We start from the raw sequence: 18,160 nt of genomic DNA, 5'->3' as shown, positions 1-18,160 counted from the left end.
ACAATTTTCAAATTATATTCAGATTATTTCCATCCGCTTCAAAATCGTGACTAATTTCCGTCCATGAGCTTGATGATAAGTTATTTCAAAAGTAGAGAAAAGCTTTAGGGATAAAAGGAAGATATATTGGTAGAAAATTCTTCATCTGTGTGTGGATGTCGGAAGAAATTCTTGGACAGAGAGCCTTCTAATTGACTTCTGGATAGATACTCGCCATCACTCTTCATTTAGATTCGAGATGTACTTTTTCCATTTGAATGAATTAGATGGATGGGAGGTTTCCAGTTACCAATTTGAGGATTGGCAAGGGGGGTCAGCGGACATACCCATCCTCAGCTAGCTAACAAGCTAAAAACACAACTGCTTCAGTAGCAGTTTCACGTGCAAGGACTTTCATGCGCAGAGGCGGAGCGAAGGGAAGTGCAAGTTTGCGTCAGGAGCACACAGGCACATTAAAACATTATGTGCAAAGGGCCTGTGGGAGTGAACGATGTTGGCAAAGTGAAGACGAAATTACATTGTCATGATAGACGGGTGTCCATCGAGTCTCATCTTCATCACTTCCTTAATATCCCTCGTTGCATACTGTCTAATAGTCACTGCATAAAGTCATGGTATTGTCTCAACAGATGTTTATACATGAATAGCCTTTGATGGGATTGTGAAATAACAAAAATAGAGTGTTTTTTTGGTATTTTTCTGTAATACCCATCTGGTTCAATTGCAAAAGACACAAAAGAATCTGACATCGTGTACATAGTACAAACTGAAAGTATTATTTTTGAAATTATTACAAATTTTCGAGGAATATGTTTATGGTTGCATTTGGTTTTGGGTTAGTCTTTGATAAGAGTTTTGGTTGGTTCACATTTGGATTTAAGTTTAGGTTTAAAATTAAGCCCAGTTGAAGATTTAGATTAAGGATTAGGAATACACATGGTTTTGATTTATATGTATGTTCAGTTAAAAGGAGTCAGGCATAAATAGTTTAAAATCTCGGCTTAACACTCTCTGGTTTAAGATCGGTGTAGAGTTGAAGCTCCGTATGCAGTTACTTATAAGATAAGGGGCAATTTAAGTTGGAGTAATAAAGAGGCATAAACACAGGGAAAATCACATCCCAGCATCTAAAATGGCAGTAAATAGCCCATTCTTCAGCTGATCTGAGAAGCAGACTGGAAGACAAATATATATGTCTATCGCCCACCATGCATAATGATGGAGGGAGCACAGCTGTATAAACCTAGCTAAGATCAATATAGTTAGTAAACCATTGCACATCATTGAACTTGATGTCTATGGGGGAAAAAAGTTAACCTGTAAATGTACTTCTGTTTTCATCCAACACTTCACTCAGTATACATGTATGTCAATGTGCTGTATTCTTAGGCTTATTCTTGACAGATTAAAAACCTGTATAAGTTTGAAAATTGGATTTCATTGTAAGGGGAAAAATTCAAGGCAAAAAATGCAATTTGCATTTTGAAGAAGGGGGATAGGAAATTATTAATGATAAAGATGGTGCAAATTGTTTAAAAGTAAGACCAGTTTGTTAGTTGCAGAGGTCAAGGGGTGACATGTTTGGAGTGTGAATGTGTGAGTGTGAGAGGGTGTGTGGGTGCTCGTGAGTAAAGTTTCTGTTGTGATCCTTACATGAATACCTTGTAAATAGTTTTTTCCATGTTTGAGTATAATATCATGTGCAGCGGCCCCTGATTACAAGCTGTGCTTCTTTTTGGGCCCCAAACCTGTCATTTTTTAGTTATTTATTATGTAACCATTTGTTTGTGCTTTTTTTTGGACTGGTTTGAATTAATTCAATTCAGATTAAAATTTGATTGATTATGACAAATAATGTAATCCTGTGGAAAAGTACACATGTAGATAATAATGATTGTGATCCACAGCATTCATGTAGCACCTTTTGAATTTATTCGGAAACATTGAAAAGTGCAGACCCCTCTAACAAGTAGTAACAAGTGGAGCGTTGTGGCCCAGTGGATTAGTCTCCGGACTCTGAAACAGAGGGTCGTGGGTTCGAATCCCAACCATGGCGTAATTTCCTTCAGCAAGAAATTGATCCACAATGTGCTGCACTCAACCCAGGTGATGTAAATGGGTACCTGGCAGGAATTTATTCCTTGAAACGCAGCGCGCGTAACAGCTGCACTGCTAAAGCCAGGGTAATTATGCTGCATATACTGTAGAGCGCTTAGAGACTTCTGACCTAGTAAGTATTAAGCGCTATATAAGCAAGTATAATTATAATAATAATTATTCATATTTCTGGTGAAATTATGAAAATAGATGTCTTTTTTTATTTTGGAAGATAGGGCCATCCATCTTTTACACAATCACACATGTTAAATCAAGCATGATATTACAAATATTTGAAGTGCTATACTTCAAATAAACAAATCAAGATTATATATCTTTCTTGGTACGCAGCATTAGACACTCGACACTCAATGTCATTGCTCAGTCAAGCAAGAGAACATTCAAGTTATATAAGTGCAATAAATGTCATCCCTCAAATAAGTCATGATACATCAGCTTAAAGGACTACTCCTGGTTGAAAATAAATATCATATGAAATAGAGAAACATTCACTGAGCCAAATTCTGAAAAATCTGTCAAAATCTGATAACAAATAACAAAGTTATTAAATTTTAAAGTTGAGCAATACTTGTTCAAACAGTTATATACACCCTCATGAATATGCAATAGATAGAACAAACATTTTAATAAATATGATTCATATAGTAAAGTGGGGATATGACATCAGATTACTCATTGCATATTCATGTACATGTACATGTACATAGAAACTGTTTCACTGAAATGATGCAAAACTTTTAAATATCATAACTTTGTTGTGAAATTTTTAGTGTTTTTTATGTCTGATTTTACTTTGTCTGTAAATCATATTGTTTTTTTAGCATGGAGTACCCTTATATATTTTCCAGTGTATTAATTCAGGGGTCTGTTGCAGGAAGAGATTCATTGGAATGCAATTCAGGGAATCAAATCCCAAATGCTTGCTTCTGATTGGTTGAAAATCATATTTCATTTGATTGCATCACTTTCCGCAACGGGCCTCAGAAAGTTTATTATCAATGTGCGAACTTAGCTAAAACTCAGTTCAGAAGATAAGAACCTTGAAGTCGTCTGTATCACAAATTCATAAAGTTGCTTTGATAGAATCTTTTGATAAGAATACCTTCTCTTTGTCACGCTGTAAGTTGTTAGTGTTACCAAACAGTAATTTACCTTCAAGGCTCAGCTCAAATATAATCCTTTTTATCAAAGTTATCAGACTAGATGCAAGTACCCCTCCAGATATCAAGCAATTGTTAGGACTTAATCGCCATGACGCAAAAGGAAAACTGTGTGACATGCGTGATAGATATCAGAGGAAAGGGGTGAACCAATTTTATTTTGCAGCTTTTCCTCTGGGGACCCATTTTCTCATCTCGTCATGTTGGAATATCTGATGAATAAATTAGGGGATAATGGCTATACTGAAATGAATAGGATTGGGAGAGAATTCATTGTGCTGACGCGTGTGAGGAAACATGTTTGATTTTTGTTTGATCCGATCTGGAGGAGTGGTGCAGTGCCAATTTCCTTTTTCATTTCTAACCTCTCTTCAGGCTTGATGCTGTATCCTGATGGGCACACCCACTCTCTTCCCCGTCTCATCTCCTCTCGTCTTTGATTTTTCTCATATTTCTATTCTATTTTACCTTTCTTGTCTTAGTGGTTTTATTCCAGGTTTCCTGTGCTTCAAACTGGCTTCCCTGTATAGATACAAATAGAACCATAATCAATTTAATCTCAATTATTTTCTGGTTGTGGTTGCTTTTGAGGGAAGGAACCATCTCCTCCATGTATATGGAGTGATTTGTGATTTTGGGGATGTATATTCAATTCTTTCAAAAGTCCCCTGCTTTACATCATGAGAAGAAAAAAAGGATAACTTCTATTTGTTGAGTATATTATGAGGGGAGGGAGCACAGAAACAGGATACAGGTGAATTTGTCGAGTCAAATGTCTTGGGACCATAGAAATCTGTTTGACTTTGGTGAAACATTCTTTAAAGAGGTAAACAACACGCTGATTTCGTAATCTGTTCTGGAAATTTTCTTTGACTAAGGCAATTATTTGACTTTGTGGAAGATCGACTTGTGCAGACTAAACCTGCAGTGACTGGGGTAATTGAGGGAAGAAGTTCGGTTAGAAGTGCAGAAACACATATGGATTAAAATTACTTGGTGTGCTTGGGAAAGATGCCCACAGCACTTTCATATTTTTAACCAAAGACAGCTGTAGATTGGAAACCTTGATCATCAAAGTCTGGGACGGACCTTCAAGGCACCTTGGAATCCAGCAAGTTTCCAAGGCTGAATTCAGGTTCTTGGTAAACTTGTTGAGTGCCTTGTCAGTGACATTCACCGAGAACATGATGACTAATCGCCAACTTTGGATGGATCTATTGTCAGTCCGTCCCTTCCTGAGAGAGTCACCAGAAATCACCTTCCGTCAAGCTAGTGTCTCTTATGAAGATTCACTGTTCATGTTGTCACTTTTCATATCCCATCGGCAGCGAGCATGAGGCCAGATCTCCTTACTCATGCGTGGCCTTCGGTGGGATGTCACAGAGGAAATGGCAGTAGGCGTGTTAAACTAGTTCCTCCTGCTCTCAAGCACATCCCGCACTCACCCGTCTTGTTACAAATCCAACATTGACAAAGTGACAGAGTTTTTGAAAGCTTGATTTGAAACCCTGCTCTCCGAGAGGCCTTCTTCATTAAGCATCCATAGGGTTGATGTCATGTGATTTGCAAAAGGGAGGTCATGTGACTTTCAGAAGGGCACTAGCAAAGTGATGATTTCACACTTTGTTTTGGCACAGGGGTCAGAGAGACTAAGTATGACAGGCCAGTCATGCCAATCTCTCTTACCATCCAGCTATTGGTTTCTCAAGGAAAGTGTAATTCATGGTCAAATAGGAACAGAAGGTCAGGAGTTGTATTTTCATATTTCATTATGATATTTCATTATGTAAAAAGAGAACAATAACAGGGCTTACATCTTACACTACCCACTGAGAGATTGATTGTAACAGCTCAACTTTAAATGTTGAATTAGGCCTCTAAGTTTGATGGTGTCTTTTAAAGTTGACTTCAGTTCTCAGAGCTTCTAACATCAAACCTGCTATGACATTGAATGCTCCTTGACAAGTCTATATATGCCTATAGAATAATTTGGATTTATCATGGCAAAATAGTGTACCTAATTTTAATGTTAATCCCAAACTTTATCAAAAATCCTCTTGCATTCCTAATTATAACCATGTATATGTACTTTTGATGGAAGAAAGCCAAAAGGTTGGTGTTTCTATAGCAGATGTCTGCTGACCAGCCTGTGTCAATGAACCTAACCAGGGGAAATAAAACTATTAACTTTAAGGAACCCTCATTATAAATTGGCTCTGCTCTGCCACCTTCCTGCCAGGCATACTAGGATGTGCCAGTCTGACTACTAGTGTTACCCCCGGTTAATTTCTAGTGTGAAAAGTGAAGACTATATGAATCTGCTGCCTTCCATTCTCATCCTGTATGTCATCTGTACCTATTAGGTGGTTTCACACTGCCTCAAAGTTTACCAGGTCCAGGTATTTTGGTAATGTGAAAGCAAACTACGCTTTATTTCCCTGAAAGAAAATACCTGCGAAATAGTAAATACTTGGGGAAATTACGAGAACTTTCGTGTGGATTTCTCCAAGGTCGCAGGTATTTTGGCAATGTGAAAGCAATTTACGGGAATTTTAGCCCAGCATGTCGTTGGGCGCGGGCGCTGTGGGTGACTGCTGGGCTAGTGATTTTGAATCTCGCGCCTTGCCTGCTCGTAACTTAAGGAACCTACCCCGAAGGGTATATTTCGGGGCGGTGTGAATGCAGGAATAATTAATGGGTATTTTTTAGCCTAAAAAATTCTCATAATTTAACAGGGATTCTTTTGATCGAGGCGGTTTGAAACCACCTATTGATGAGGTTTAAAAAAATCATTTGCATTCATCATCCCATTTAGTTCAAATGGATTTTCAATTAGAATCTCTCTCATTGATGGTGTGATATAGATTTTTTCCCTAATCATGATTGACGTATATTTCCAGCGCATTAGAAGGGATTTATACATGCTGCGTACACTGATCGGTCAGTTCTCCGCCCACCCTGAGGCGTCAGTTTAAAGATACCATCAACATCCACTACTTCATAGTCTCATCATCCGTATATTTTTCTCTCTCTTTTCTCATGCAGCGGTGTCATCCTTAGAAGAGTTCAAGAATTTAACGGACCACTACAAGGCGTCTCAAAATGTGGATAAGGATTTATTTGTCCAAGATACCAGACCGGGTTGCCTGACAGCTATCTATGATAGAGCAAGTACAGATCTTAAGGTAAGTTCTACTTACAAGGGTTTCCACAGGAAGGGGGAGGGGCTGCCCTAAAAATGGTAAAAGACCCCCCTAGAATAATAAGAAAAACGTAAATTGAAAACTGCCCCCCAAAAGAATAGTATTAAAAATAGATAATGATAAAAATAAAATGAATAAAAACCCTAACAAGTGCTCTGTAACCACAAAAGCATTGTTTCCACCTTATGTTAACATAGTTTTGATACACCAAACATTATGATCTTGCATCTATTCCGTGTAATAGATAAGTTGTTTGGGTGATTCAGAAAGAAATATAGATCATTCACACTGTCCATTGATCTTCCACAAAGTATCTTGTCACCTTGCCAGTTTGTACCAACATATATGATTTCAGCAAATGAAAAGCTAGGATTTCAATACAGAATAGCTTATAAACAACCCTCTAGGGACTCTTTTTTAGATGTTGACATATCATTTTGTGAAAAACTTGTTATGTATGCTTGTATGGAAATAAATCTTGCATGTGATTCTCTCATTATGAACATAAATGATAACTAATTTTTTTTAATTATGCGTTGATGCAACTGTGTTCGAGTTGGAAAGCAAATTGTATAACTTCAAGAACAAAAATTATGGGTGGTGCTGCCCATTTGGGCGAAAGTTCCTAGAAGTTGGGACGGTATCCAAGTATTTAGAATAAGTCACAGGAAATGATTAATATGACATGTGCTATGGAATTTGGTCACTTCCCAGGAACTCTAATTGAATTGAATAGATCCACCATTAATGCAATCCTTTCCAGTTATAAATCTAGTTATATTAGATATACACAAGGGGATGTGTAGTGGACGTTCACAGCAATGTTAGTGAGAGCATTTTGAGGAGTAAAAGAACTATAAATGCTGTGTGAAAAGTTGCTGTAATCTAAAATATGAGACATATAATTATGTCTGGAAAAAAAATTGGGGTATCCACTATCCAATTTATACCACTCTACTTCTTTTGGCATAACACTACTTTTCGAGCATAACATGGGCAGAAATTTGTGATACAATCTTTGCATTTTCTTGTACCAACCAAATCTTTAAGATAAGAAATCAAATGAAGTGTATTATGAAAATGGTAGAAAATCCCACCAGAGAGCACTGTATCTGATCTGAATAAGATTATATTTGATTATCAACATTGGCAAATGATAAAAGGTCACTGCACTTTCATAAGATTTGCATGTAATGGTCTGATATGATTCACGTCATTGAATCTTTACCAAACTTTAGACAGATGGAAGGGTCGAAATCACCATTGCTATATATTCATTCATTGCTCCTTAAAATTGTCACAAAGCGCACTGTTTTGTAAATGCTTGCCCAATGAAAGAGAACTGAGCACTCCAATATTAATCAAAAAAAGGAAAAATATGCTACGGCTGGGATGAAAACATTAGAAATTTTAGTGAGTGGGTAGATGATCAGTATTTTGGGGGTAAATTGATGGAGTGACCAGGGCTGGAATTGATGCGTGATTAGGATGGCCCTACTTTGATAATGAAATGGTCAAGTGAAGAAATATGGAGAGAGTATGAAAAATGAGCTCCAGGAGAGGAGAGGTATATTTATAGTTACAGCTGATGAGTGGTATCAAGGGAATGGTATGGTATTAGGTAGATGGGTGAATCTGTGGTTGAGGTAATGGGAGTGATGATGGTGATGATGATGATTGGGATGATGATGGTGATGATGATGATGATGGTGGTGGTGGTGATGATGATATGGTGATGATGATGATGATGATAATGGTGGTGGTGGTGGTGGTTGTGATGATGATCACAACGATGATGATGACGATGATGATGATGATGATGGTGGCGGTGGTGTTGGTGGTAAAAATGATGATGGTGATTAAGATGATGAGGATGTTTAAAATGCTTCATTCTGCCTTTGAAAACTAAGCATAAACCCACCTAAAGAAAGAGAGAGAGTAAAAGTTAGAGAGACAGACAGAGAAAGAGAGTCCGAGACAGACAGAGAGAAGAAATGAAGTTTGAAAGATTGGAATATAAGTGGCAGGTGAATTGTCAGTGATGCATTGGAATTTAAATTGGAAAGAGATTGGATCTGCCTTTGGATGTGAAGCTAGCAATCAAAGGGGATGACAAAATATTCACGCTGTATGTCAGGCAAGTCATAAACACCTCTTCATTCTTGTTCCAAACCCACTCTCTGCTTTAGCAGTATCCTTTCCTACAGAAAGAAATGAATTAGTAGGCCCGTGTCTTGTCAGATTCTTTCAGAACACTTTGGCCGCAGACACATGAAAATATAATTTTGGAAAAGCAGTGCAGAAAAAGTTACCATCAAAACTGTGACCTATTTTGAAGAAATTTCTGCAGGACTATTTGCATGTTTAGCTTTATCTTGATTAAGATGTTTTTTGCTAACTCAGTGCAGGTGCAAAAAATGTGCACAAAATGTAGGAGATACTAGCGGGATTGTTGATTCTCATATTGAACTTGAATTGGTGTATGTCCATGTAAATTTGCCCAGATTTATTGTCCATGAAGATCTGGCGGCGGGTCTGTTCCATTTCATCAACAACCAACATTCTGAAGTTACAATGTGGTCTGTAGCGAGAATTGTTCCAGCTTTTGTAAATGTACATGTAGCTCTATTTCACCTCTGGGTTGCTTGAATACTGTGTAGGTCATCCTTGATGTGGAAGAATCTAATCAGTTCAATAACAAAATAAAATTTCAAAATCTTTACTCAGATATTTTTAAAGTCCAGAAAGTTTACTTAAAATACGAAACTTCTGCTTGAGTAATTTTTTTACAAGTTATGTTTTTTCATCCCAATCCGGTTAATTTCCACTGTTACTTGTAAATTGATGTCTTGCTGGAGGCTTTAAGCTCATAATTAATTCTTGTCATAATCAGTCAGAAGCTCTAACATGAATAACCACAACAATATTACCTCAGCATAATATTTTTGTCTGATTTTCCCCTAGGAGGACTAGCCTCTACTCCTTTACATGCCATACAGAAAATGGGTACAATCATACGTTGCCTTGGTAAAGTGCCGAGGCTGGTAATAGATCGTGACCGCGCATCCAAAGTTCAATTTAAACCTCGGCATTGGGCATATGAATATACCATCAGCGGCTTGTTGGGTGATTATAGACAACTTGGGGGTGAATACTGGGCCAGGAGTCCGTCATCCACACCTGATATTATTTCTGTCGTTACTTCTAAAGCCATGGAGGTTGAAAAGTGCAACAAGGCTCCAGATTTCAGTCAAAACAAAAAAATTACCAAAATTTTATTTGATACTCTCTTCTGTTTTATTCTCTATCTGGGGAATGAAAAAATGAAGTTTCAGTCTGTGAAAAGAATCAAATGTCATATTTTCATTCTTTTTCCACCTCCATTCCCTTTCTATTTAAGTACCGTATAGGCTGCTTTTATCGCTACAAATCCACAAATTCTAACATTTCTTTTTTCACCATTTTATCTTACATAGAACTTTTATATCTTTTTGTATTATTCCTGATTGTTCATTCTCAATACGGACAACATGACTCAATTTTGATAATGAAAGTATATTCATTATCAGCAGAAATAATAATTTCGAATGTTTTAAAGTATCAGAACATGCTCAAGATGATGGACTTTACAAATCATATTGCTACCTGCTTGCACAATGAAGAACTTTTATCTTAATAAAGTGAAATATTCAGGTTTCAGGAGAATAAAATAAAAAACAACTGATATTCAAATGAATGTAAGCTTTCCGTTGACATGGAAGATTTGCTTCATTTCCTGAAAGTTACTACACACCTTGTAATTGATCTGTGATAGTGTGATACAATTTTGAAAAAAAAAGAACAGCAGTTTGCGTAGTTTTCCAAAAATATGAACAAATTGAACGATCTTACTTGAGATTGAGACTTGAAAGTAACTATGAGAATATTATTGTCAAATTTTGATGAATTGCAGGCCTTTAGTTTGGAGTAATGGCCAAATAGGCTTAAAATCGTAGGTATATATAATATTGTGAGATTGTTGACGTCAATACCTTTTATGCCAGAGTAGGAATGATTTATTTAGCTTAACATTTCTGCTACATATGAGGAATTAGATTGTTGAACAGTGGTGTGTTCCATATTTTCATCTTCATAAATATGTTATGATGTTTTTTTAAAAAAGAAATCAGGTTGTAGACTTACTATAAGTATGTGGTTGTCTTTAGAATAGATACATAGTCAGGATTATCATTGACAAATCAGAGGGTCGTGTGTTCGAATCCCACCATGGCCTAGAGTCCTTTGGCAAGGTGTCAATCCACATGCCACTCTCCACCCAGGTGTTAAAATAGGAACCTGGTAGGATGCGAAAGCCTGTGTAGTATTCCTAGCAATTACGTCTTGAAATCTTATTGGAATGCTCCCCAGGGAGTGGAGAAAAAGCAGACATTGTGTTCGGGCATGCTAGGATCCGATGACTGGGGTAATAATAATGGCAATGTAAAGCGCTTAGAAACAAAGTGTAATAAGGGCTATATAAATGTAACTATTATTTATTTATTATGTATTCATTTCAATTCAATTAATTTATTTCCTCTTTCAATCTTTTTACATTTACAATGATAGTTCAATATACATATTTACAAAATATAACATTTAAATCATCTTTTATAATACAATAATGCCATGAAATTGAAAGGGAAGGAGGCCATCTAAAAAGCAGAGCTTGTAGGGTGAAGGCCCCCTTTTATAAGTACATTTTATGAATAAAAAATATTTATATTTATTGAAAATTAAGTGCCTTTTCACAAAATTTGAGATTATTATACATAAATGTGTAGGTATAGTCACCCTAGTAAAGATAATTACACAATTAATTGTGCATAGAATTTCATGTGTAATTATATGCTTGAGTTGAGATGATAGATGTGATTTTATTCTGAAAATTAATTTCTTTCTCTCTCTCTCTATCAGGATATATACGCTAAGTTCAAGGAATACCACGAAGATGAAGTGACGGTGATTAGTATGCAAGCAAGTAGCTTGCTAGCAGCGGAATACAAAGCACAGTCGGAATATAATATCATCTTTCCAAGGGTGAGTACGATTGCAGTGACGTCATGTGGGTTTGCTTTCATTGGTGCTTGGATTTCATTTCACTTTGATATAATAATGCCATTTTCCATGACCTTTTATTTATCAATGTATTTATTTTTAGGGAGGTGGGTTTGGGATGGTACTTCATTTTCATTATATTAACTTTTTTAGATATAACTATTTTAATATTCAGATTTAAGCTCAGTTTATTTTAGATGGTGATGGTCATGTGGTTAATAGCATGTAGGCTTACACTTCGTATTGGATGATATGAATGGAAAAAACCAGAAAATGCCATGAAAAACAGATAAAAAATAATATTAGGTGTTTGGTCATTTGCAGGGAGAGCTGTAGATGTTTAGATAGCAGTTTTGGTACAAAAAATACTCGGGTGAACTGAACTTTCAATCAACAGTTTTTTCCTGACAATTAAAACACCTTCATCATAGATTCAAATTCCTCTTTTACCAGACGCTGTGCAACTAAATGCAAATGTGCTATTTTGTTATGGAAAGCCACAAACTCTATTGACATTTTGATAGAACATTGGTGGGTTTTTTCTTTGACAACCGCAAAGATATTTTAGAGAAGATTTACATTCCCCATCAGGTTCCTTGATACTTTATTTACACTTCAGAGGTGCGCTTAATGCATTTTTATAATGCATACAGAATGTGACAATCAAGCTTCATTCTTGCATGTAATTTCATGTTTGTTCGTCAGTATGGATTTTCACCATACGACCTAGAGAGAGAGAATGGTGATTGCCGGAAAAGAGATAAATCATGTGCAGGTAAATGAGACGGTGATTAAGAGAGAGAGAGAGAGAGATGGACAGATAGACAGACATACAGAAAGACTAACAATGAGGCAGACCACAGAACCGACAGAGAATGACAGAATGTAATGCTCTGAGCAGGATTGAATGAAAGAGTGAATAAGAACTCAATAATCACAGAGAAAGAGAACATTTTAAGTCAAGTGAAGTGAAGAACATTCTGTTGTAAATGAAGAGTATGAATTAGAATATAAAATGGAGTGGATCAGTCTGCCATCTGTGCATTGCAAAAATAACATTGCGTTCCTTCTGAGGTTTGAGTATAGTAATGTTATTCTTTGTCATCAATTTTCATTGGTATGCATGCATTGTGTCAATCATTCACAAGGCAATTTTATTTATTGGGGTTTGAGGAAATACCTCCATATGAAAGAGGGAACATTTGTACAAGCCTGGTGTGCAAACATGTGCTCTCCTTTAGACACGGAAATCAGGCATTTTCGCAAAATCATGCAATTATGCAAGGAAAGGCGTATCCCCATAGTGGGCTGTGCATCACTTGATCAGTGACCATGCCACCACTGGGGCTCAGTGCGGACAGGCTGCCTGAGACTGCTGTGCACACATTGGGCCTGTTTGTACGAGAGCAGTTACACAGTGCTAGAGGCCAAAATAACCATCCACGTGTTTGCTACATGCAACCGTGGATGCAACCTTAGACAAATATTTAGTACAGAAAGTGGGAAAAATGAGGGGTCTTTCTGAATTAACAGGATTCTAAAATTCTACAAGATGACACTTTCTCTGATGGTCGCCTTGAGCGCATCGTTTTTATTGAGTTTGCAGCCTATTTGATACAGTCTGTTCAAGACACGATGAACGTATGAAAAGATTTACTGACATTTAACTTTGCATTGTCGGGAGATGATGTTCAAATCAAAGCCTCCAGGGAAGGAGCGAGGAATCATGTTTTAGAAATAATTCAAAAGATCCATAGAGGTAAAGAAGTTAGTACTGATAGTTGATATCTGCAATATGATTGTATGGCAGGCAAAAAGATAAATATTCATTTTTACGGGGCTACCTTTCGCAACCTAATGCCTAAATTTGCAACATTGGATAGCTTTAATATTGCAATGTATTGGGATATTCCAGGGCTTTAAAAAAATTTCCAGCATTATTTTGAGCATTAAATTGCCCCAGACTCCATGCAATTTTGTATAGATTGGTGGAATTTCTTGTCGGAATCGCTGAAAAAGATTATTTTGTACTTTTGTAATTATAAGTATCAACACCAGAAACATTATTTTCTCAACTAGATTTGGCTACAGAATTAAGATAGCCACTGCTCCTATTTACCAAATTCTAGTAGTAGATACACAGTCTATTTCAATATTTGGCAGTATTATCCTCTATCAATCAGAGGTTCAGACATATACATTTACCATTTTAACTTACAAACGTGTGCAAGCTTGGAAACTTGGTTCTTTGAACTTTTTTGTTGGTAATTTTGTCTGTGACTGAGGGCGGCTTTGAAATCGGAAATCATTGCATGCGTGCACGGAAATCAACAATTGAGCGGTGAATGCGACCTGTGGGCGCTTCATGCTTCTTCAATAAAGAACTTCAATAGGTGGGGTTCAGTGATGATACAATACAAAGTCCGCATCCAGACAACAAATAATCATAAAAATGCATCAAAATACTTTTATGTAAAGAAATAAAGAATGCACTCTTTGTGAACCTTGTATTCATATTTATCTTGTTAGATTTTGGATGGGTCTGTTAAATAGGGATGGGTATTTTTTGACTGGATATGTCATTATTGCTGAATAAGTCAAAGAATCCCAAGGATTGGGGGAATAGTTGGAAGGTATACGTAATCGGTTCTCTTTCATAATCTTGAGATTCTAATCAGAAATTATCGATTCTGGAGTTTTGTTGATGGGATATGGGATAAATAAGTGTCTATTCTCAGAAGTACATGCACCTTTTAAGTATTGTTTGGTGTAAAGAATTTTGAAGAGACTGGCCCAATATGTTTTGTGAGTAATCATAGAATCTCATTGTTTGAAAGGTATCTGTAAAGGTTTGATGTGTACTAATAGCGCAAAAACTACAAAAAATAAGGTATTTTGAGATTTGCATTAATAAACATCAAGTGGATCAAGGATATATAACCCCAAACATTGGGGAATCCTTTTTTTTAAATTACGGTACCTTCTTGAACTTCAATTATTAGCCAAAGTTGATGTTTACCAGTAATTATTTTCAATTCAATTTAATTCAATTCATTTCAATATTTGTGTTCAAAGGAAGAATTGTGGATAAAGATTTCGACTACATTTATGCAGCTAAATGATGACAAATTTCATATTTCAATGAAAAAAATACAAATCATCAATGCATATTAAATATGGACTTGTATCTATATCTTATTGATTCTGCTCTGCCGTTGAAAATAACGCTTTGAAGGTCAGTTGCACATCAACAAGTAATACACCATCTTCACTATTGTGAAGTCACCTCGCCCCCTTACTCGTGGTATATAACGGATGTAAGCCGGCATGGTAGGTCAATAGTAGAACGTGAGCTGGGGATCAAACTCATCATATTCCATCTTCAAGAGTAAATAGAATGAATTCAGGCCATTGGGATTAAAGGGGATATTGACATTTGGTAGAATTTCATTTAAAATGAATTTTCTGAAGCTATGATACTACATTGAGTCAAATAGACACCATTTAATAGATTTTGCACGTTTGAATTTCACTATTTCAGATATTTTTTTCATAAATTACACATATTCAAAAACAAAAGTGGATTCTTTTGTCGTTTATTTTGAGTTAAAATTGAGTTCATGAGTTATAATAAATGCCATTAGAAATACTCTTCAAATCAACAGTTTTTACAATACAAGTGGAAAAACAGATGCATGCATGCGACCTGGTGTGACCATGCCAAGTGGCCAACAAGTTGTATTGGAAGCACGGCTCAAAACGCAACAGTATAGCTCATTGGAAGCTTTTAATGAGATGTAATTCTCAAGTTACCCTTCTGCTTAAGGCATGTGAAAAGATATGTTCTTTCATCGTCCCATTATAGGATAATGGAGTTGTTCCCATTTTGTTATTTGTCAGGATACTCCATTCAGCTTCGAAACTTGATGTCAGTGTATATAGGATTGAGTGAGATAGTGAGGAATACTGTTAAGCAAGCTGTAGAATATGCTGTATACGCTTGATAAGATATCCAGTAATAATGTATTCCTCGCTCTAAACGTGGTGCAAATTATTGCTTATTAGGTGCTATCGGATGCTAGCCTTATGCTCCAGCATTGTGTTTAAATTTTTTTCCTTAATTTTTTTTCCTTGTCTGTTATTTCCCGTGTAGGGAAAGATGTCAGGTTTGTGCAGTATGAGCTCTGCTAATGGGCGCCTACAGAGCTACAAATTGGCCATGAAGAGAAATAGATTGAATGATTACACGAGTGTGTGTGTTTGTGTGATGTATAAATCCTGTGTGTGTGAAAGTAGACTTCAAGCCCAGGCCTTTCCTCACTTTTCACACACTCCAAGGACACTATTTAACATTACAATACTCTTATCACACCCTGGATTGAAGTCTAGCTGTCACTCTCCTCAGCTTGCCCATCCCAGTATTCAAGTCTCCAAATTCAGTTTTTGTAATCATTTCTGAAAATCATCTACTTGTATTTTTAACCTGTATATAGGATGCAAATGGGATCTTAAATCAATATTTTGATACACTTTGTGTACTTTAAATGTTTTTGATCTGAATAAAGGGAATCGGTTGCCAATATTAGCATTCATTCATAGAAACCGTGTATGCGTGAAGGTCGTCAATATCATTACAGAGCTGCATGGGTAGCACTCTGCATGTGTTTGTATGCATTTGTCCCCGATGAAAAGAATTAAGAGTGGATATGTCTGGACATTTTTTTTCCCAGTTTCTACATGTAGTTGAATCTTTGAAAACGGTTGGGGGGGGGTATAGTCTTTGGATAATAGAAGAATAGTTAAGCGGCTCACTGCAAGAGGGTCATTATTGCAGTGGCACTGAAAAGGACTTTCTGCCATTCAACTGAATCCTGCTGATATGTTTCTTAAATCTGTTTTGTTTATGTCCATGGTAAGGAAATCAAAGAGATATTTGCAAGTCAGTCTGTGTTTCAAAACAATCAATTAAAAAGCATCTATAGAGAAACATCTGCCTCTTTGGTCAAACCAGCTGTTTGGCTGAAGGGCTCTTTGAGTTGTTAGCCAGTCAGCCCTTAAATGAGCTCCTTAATGAAATGACCAGCTACAAGAAAGGGATAAGGGAGAGACAGAGAAAGGGAAAGTGGAAGAGAAAGACAGAGAGACTGGGAAAGTGGAAGAGAAAGACAGAGAGACAGAGACAGAGAAGGAGAAAGAGAGGGAGAGTGTACCAAAATGAAAGGCATGCAAATCAAGTAGTACAAGAAGAACTAGTTCAGTAACGTTGTGTCCTACATTTTATCTGCCTCCATGTGGTTAACCATTGTCATTGACATATGTATCTGTATCTATCTCTTTCAGTTTTATTCATATATTTGCATATCCATTCCCCGTAACCCCCTCCCCTGTTTCATAAGGGATGTAACATTCTTCTCCGATATTGCCCGGTTATGAGTGATCACGAAGCGGGAAGGTTGAGTGGGAATTGATGAGGTTCAACGACTGATAAAGCGCTGGCTCCAACCACAGAATAAAGCCCTGGGCCATCTGCGCACAGAACGGGAACCCATTTCTAAATCAAATGTGCATTCTGCACACGAGAGAGATACAACTGTTCTGTATTCATGAAATGCAAACAATACACGAATGCTCTCTTTCGTAACCTATTCATCAGTTCCACTGCTGTTCAGTTTGTCTTTCATACTTTCTGCCTGATGTTGGTTTTATTTGTCTAGTCCATGTATTAACCAGACCCTTACGACTCTACAAGTCATTGGTAGAAGAATATTATCCACTCATTGGGATAGAGACATAGGGTGAACAAAGCTTGGCAGTTCTGCTGAAATGCAAACCCAAGGCCTAAGTATTCCCATCTCCAAAAAAAAGACCTCTTAAGTTTTTAGTGTTTGATATCTTTGTGCCATGAGCATTGCTTTTGACAGCTCTGAAATATAACCTAAAGTGTTGAATAATTGATCCATAAAATCACTTGGAAGTTGGACAAACCTTTCTAGATCCATTCAAACGGAATGTGAGGAACATATTCATCAAGATACTGTCACTTCATCATCCCTCTGTGATTTTTGTTTTTGCAAAGTTTGCAAGGATATGTGGAAAGAATCTGACAAAATATATTCATATCTTCTGAAGATAGGAGTTTGAAACTTCCAAACATTCTCAAGATTATACCCTTTCAATTAAGTTACTAACAAATCTTTTATTGAGAAGATTTTATCTTTGAATGAGCATGAATATCAAAATGAAGGTTCCACTGGGCAACGACCATGCCCATTCTGTGTTCAGTATTAGAGGTGAGCTCACTCTTGATGTATGTGTTTGTTTTTTATGGTTTGCCTATGATATATCTCTCCAGATTAGTTTCCAACAGAGTCAGGATTACTGTAACTGCTATAACCTACATAAACTTTCTTTACCTAGAGATAAATCATCCACCTGAGAATAAGTTATCCAATAATTTCCATCTCCGGGCATCAAACATAAAACTTAGATAATGCATAAATCATTGAAATGAAAAAAAAACACAGAAGTAATGCTGGGAATTTAATATCTGCTAGGATGAAATATTCATCAATCTTTCTTGCATTT

At 36.6% G+C, this 18,160-nt stretch overlaps 1 long non-coding RNA gene across 1 annotated transcript; it reads left to right on the top strand.

Moving 5' to 3' along the window:
* The first annotated feature begins 6,281 nt into the window (after positions 1–6,281).
* Positions 6,282–11,557, top strand: LOC121412568. The gene is made up of 2 exons (XR_005969634.1): positions 6,282–6,463; positions 11,435–11,557. It is a non-coding gene; the product is annotated as an uncharacterized LOC121412568 (long non-coding RNA).
* Positions 11,558–18,160: the final 6,603 nt, after the last annotated feature.

The sequence above is a fragment of the Lytechinus variegatus genome, chromosome 4 (genome assembly GCF_018143015.1).
Source record: "Lytechinus variegatus isolate NC3 chromosome 4, Lvar_3.0, whole genome shotgun sequence".
Classification (NCBI taxonomy): domain Eukaryota; kingdom Metazoa; phylum Echinodermata; class Echinoidea; order Temnopleuroida; family Toxopneustidae; genus Lytechinus; species Lytechinus variegatus.
Note: the sequence above shows the minus strand (reverse complement) of the source record. Positions and strands in the feature narration are given on the sequence as shown.